The 5,030-nt window shown below is 43.5% G+C and overlaps 1 pseudogene; it reads left to right on the top strand.

The window, feature by feature from the left end:
• The first annotated feature begins 2,949 nt into the window (after positions 1-2,949).
• LOC103254951 lies at positions 2,950-3,328 on the top strand (annotated as a pseudogene).
• The last annotated feature ends 1,702 nt before the right edge of the window (positions 3,329-5,030 follow it).

Here is a 5,030-nt window from a genome sequence, read left to right as displayed (position 1 = left end):
ATTGTTAGGATATATACAAAATTTTAATAATTGTTATATTATTAAAATATTATAGTAGTGTTATTATTACAGGTGATGTTATCTTCTCAACTCCTACCTTTATTTCCAAAAAGCAGGTGAATAAAGTGGTTCAGACCACGGTCCTGCAGTCAGTTTTTCTGGATTAAATCTAGTTCTGCCACTGGGGGCTATGATCCTGCCTGGCTCTCAGGAGATGCCCACTGTCATTCTTCTGGAATGTGTTAAGCCAAAAACTTGATTCTATTGCCAGAGTGAGTGTTGTCTTCTTTGTCCACAGTTATAGAAGTTTTGGCTGGGCACTTACTGATCTTGTGATATGTTGGACCTCAGTATATTATTTAGCACTATATTACCTCAGTTTCTTTATCTGTAAAATGGAGAAATAATGATATGAACCTCTCAGGTTCATTGTAAGGATCAGTTGAGTTAAATTTGTAGCATGCTTAGGACCGTAGCTGGCACATAAGTAAACACTGCAAGTGTTATGTATGATTATTAAGATAATCATATATATCTGGCATAATTAAAAAAAAAAAAAAACCTGGGGCCTCAGGCCAGCTGTTGAATCCTAGGCACATTCACATCTCTTGGCATGAGTTCCCTCAATAGTAAAATGAGCAAATGAGATAGATGACCTTACAGGTCTGTCCCTGTCTGTGATGGCATAATTCAACGGGGATGCTTCTAGTGGGCCCTGAATGTAGCACAGAGGTGAAAGGGGACACTTCAAAGCAGGCTTGCCGTGGGGGCTAGTGGGAAGTGGGAGCAATGGGGCCCGTGAGATAGATCAGAGCCCTGCAAGCTGGTGGGGAGAGGGGGGAGGAAGCCTTCGAGAAAGCCAGCCAAGACGGCTGCCTCTGCACTCAACTATGTGATTAAACGACTGGCTTCTCTTTTGCACAAAGCCAGACTCCAGCTCAAAAAACCTCAGGGACTATTTTAAAGACAAAGTTATTCCTTTGTTTTTAATTGTAATTAAGTAGGTATTTTATAATATTTAAATGGTGCAATTTACATGTCACTTCCATGATGCGCTGGGTACCCTTCACCAGAGGGAGAGAACGTAAGTTTAAGAGGACTGCTGTGTATTATTTTGTGATTAGGGAAGTGCATTTATGCAATTGTGAGTAGAACAGATACTGGGATATTTCAAGACTTCATTAAACATGCCAGAACTTTAACAAATTTAGTTAGAGCCAAAGTTTATTCATGTTAAGATTTCATTCATCCTTCTTCCCATACTTTGACAAAATGTTTAAGTTAGTTTCTCATTTTATTTGTCTACTGAGTTCCCTAAGTTAGGGAAATTAGTATTGTGTGTGTGGTTTGATTTAATTAGCAATTGGGGAAATCGGCCTGGCATGTTTCATGGAAGCTTGGGGAAATTGTCAATTAGCATTGTGTTAATTGGTGTCTGCCGTCCTTGCTTTTTAGTTTTTAACCCCTTTTACCTTGTTCCCTCTTTCAGTATGTAAAATCTGCCTGTTTATTATTCTTTAAATAAAGGATTAATTGCCTGAATTCCTGCCTCTGCTCTGTGTCCTTTTTCTCCCCGAGCAGATGGGGAGTTGGGCAGGCCTGTGGTGGCAGCCTTGTTTCTTTCAGGCCCTCGTCCTCGCTGGCACAGGAGGAAGTGCTCTCTGCTGTACTGCCCCATGTCCAGCCTGAAGCTTCCTTATTGCCATTCTCAGTGCCTGGTGGCCCCTCTCTGATTGCCATCACCAAAGATCCTGACTGGCCCTCAGGAGATGCCCACTGCTCATTCTTCTGGAATGTGTTAAGCCAGAGGCTTGACTCTGTTGCTTGAGTGATTGTTGTCGTCTTTGTCCCTAGTTATAGAAGTTTTGACTGGGCATGTACCTGTCTTGTGATATGTTGGATTTGAGAAGCTGCCTTCTTCTGACCCAAGCAGTGCTCTCCTCAGGGGAACATGGAGGAGCCTCTCTAAAGAAAAGAAGTATACATTTATGAAGTGCTTCCTGGAAGCCAGACACATTTAATCTCATAGCATCCCCAAAAGGTAGGTTTATAGTTTAAAAAAACAAAAAAAGCTGGGAATTATCCCCACTTGTGGAATTCAAACAAAATGAGACTTTATCCATCCTGTTCCACATTTTATATCCAGATCCTTGTGGTCTTGGGCTCCCAGTAGTATTGGTTCTGCTGGGAACCTGATAGAAATGCAGAATCTCAGGTCCCAATGAGGTCTACTAATTCAACATCTGCATTTAAAACTCCCCAGGTGATTCATGTCACATCACATTAAACATGAGAAGTGCTGGTCTCACACATTGCTTGGCCTGTGTACTCATCCTTCTACATTGTTATAGAGGGATACCTGAGGCTGGGTAATTTGTAAAGAAAAGAGGTTTATTTTGGTTTATAGTCTGCATAGCCCTGGCATTTGCTTGACTTCTGGTGAGGTCTCAAGGAGCTTTGACTCATGGCAGAAGGCAAGGGGAGCAGGTATGTCACATGGCAAGAGTGAGAGCGGGAGCAAGAGAGAGAAGGGAGGTACCAGGCTCCTTTAAACACCAGCTCTCTCGTGAATGAATAGAGCTATGAATAGAACTTATTACCGCAAGAACAGCACCAACCCATTCATAAGGGATCAGCTCCCATGACCCAAGCACCTCCCACTAGGTGCTTCAACATTAGGGATCACACATCAACATAAGATTTGAAGGGGACAACATCCAGATTATATCAGCCTTTGTTAAGCCAAAAACTTGACTCTCCTGCTAGAGTGTTTGCTGTCTTCTTTGTTCATAGTCATAGAAGTTTTAGATGAACACTCACCTGTCTTGTGATATGTTGAATTTGAGCAGCTCTCTTCTTCTGACCCAAGCAATACCCTTCTCGAAGAATTTTTTTGGTCCAACATCTTAGCGAGGCTGCAGTGGTATCTTCTGCTCTCCAAGCTTCGCAATGCCACCCAAGGACCACAGGAAGAAGAAAGATGCCGGAAATTCGGCCAAGAAAGACAAAGACCCTGTGAACAAATCTGAGGGCAAGGTTAAAAAGAAGAAGTTGTCCAAAAGGCAAAGTTTGGGACAAGCTTAATAACCTAGTCTTGTTTCACAAAGCTACATATGACAAACTCTGTAAGGAAGTTCCCAATTATAAGCTTATAATTCCAGTTATGGTTTCTGAGAGACTGAAGATTCGCTGTGCTCTAGCTAGGGCAATCCTTCTGGAGCTCCTTAGTAAAGGTCTTATCAAACTGGTTTCAGAGGACAGAGCTCAAGTAATTTACACCAGAAATACCAAGGGTGGAGGTGCCTCAGCTGCTGGTGAAGATGCATGAACAGGTCCAACCAACTTTACATTTAGAAAAATAAGACTTTATTAAATCAAAAAAAAAAAAGGAACATGGAGGAACCTTTCTAAGAAAGGAAGTATACATTTATAAAGTGCTTCCTGGGAGATAAAGACCAGATAAAGAAAAATTTCCCAGACTTCTTTGCAACTAGAGTGTGATCATATGACCAAGTTCTGACCAATAAGATATAAGTAGAAGTTTCAAAGGGCAACTTCAAGGACATTTCTTACAACTAGCTTTCTACTCACCCCACCTATACCCATCCTACCACTAGAAACATAGATGCGATGACTAGAGCACCAGCTTAGACCATAAAGATATGGACTATACTTTCAGGATGGCAGAATAGAAATGTGGAAGGGTACTGAGGTCCTAGGGACTTGATGGGGCAGAGTCCTCTACTTACCCTATACTGCTTCCTCCAGATTCTAAACTGTATTTATGCTACTTTTGCTTGGGGGTAGGGAGAAAGTCTGTCATGTATGGACAAACCAACTCCTGCCCACATTGTCTGTATAACATATAGTGCTTCCCAAGTTAAAGAAGAGGTAGGGCAAGGAAATCAGCTACAGTGTAGAGAACAAGGACCAGAGGGCAAAAGTTCCTTGAAGACAGGTTTCAGCTCAATAAAATGTTTGCCAGGGATTAGAACTGTCCAGCTCTGGTGAACTAGCTACCCCACTAAGATAGTGAGTATCCTGTGGCTAGAAATGTTCAAACAGAGGCTTCCCCAAATATTGCAGAGGAGATTCCTGCCCTTGGTGGAATATTGATCCCTTCCAACTCTAAACTCTTTTCTCCAAAGAATTACAGCAAAACAAAAGTACATACTCAGGGCACAATGGATTAAAATCTGGAAGGTGCCCAAGTCATTGAACCAAGTTAGTAACTTGTCCCCTAGCTTCCACTTCTGCTTCTTTATCACAAGAATCATGTGCCATGTGTTTATCCATTGCCTCTCAGTCCCACACAGGCCTTTCCATATTATCCTCATTGCAGCTGGGGTTGAGAGACTGCAAACTACACTTCACAGACTCTCAAAAGCATCTGACTAGGTTTTGCCAAAGGGAGGCACTAGAAAGAGATCAGAGGTGGCAGAAAGGGAAACGCTTCCTACTCTTTTTTTGAACATTGGAGGCAGCTCTGGCACGGGCTGGCAGTTGCCATGGCAGCAGTGGGGCAGAGTAATTCGCAATTCCAGCAACCCAGGGTCCGGAAGCAGCACCTCCTTGGCAGTTCCAGCAGCACTGCCATGGGCTCAGGTGCAGGCTCCAGTCCAGAGGGATTCACGGTTTCCTAATCTCTGGGCAGCACCTCTTCTTTCTTCTGCCCCTTCACAGCTACCCACCTTCTCTCTTTTGCTCCTCCAGCCCTTCCTGCACCTTGGTAACCAATGCCTACATGAAATTCCCACTATGTGAAATATCTCAGATGGCTCCTCTTTTCCTGACTGGACCCTGAGTGATGCAATCACCAGTCCTCAAGGGTCTCTCTTCTACCCTGAGCCATGCTGAGGGCATGCCAGAGGGGGATATACATAAAATTAGCACCTGGCAGTGGCAGCACCGCATCGCCAGCCACTCCTGCCCTGCCCTGGTCCTTGAGCTGCCATCTATCTGACACAGGCAAGACCAGAGGGCTGTAGAGCCTTCAAGTTAACACCTAACAATCATAGCTGAGGAGGCTG

This window comes from Carlito syrichta, unplaced genomic scaffold (assembly GCF_000164805.1).
Source record: "Carlito syrichta isolate Samal-C Ts95f unplaced genomic scaffold, Tarsius_syrichta-2.0.1 Scaffold287682, whole genome shotgun sequence".
Taxonomy (NCBI): Eukaryota; Metazoa; Chordata; class Mammalia; order Primates; family Tarsiidae; genus Carlito; species Carlito syrichta.
This window is presented reverse-complemented; position numbering and strand designations above follow the sequence as displayed.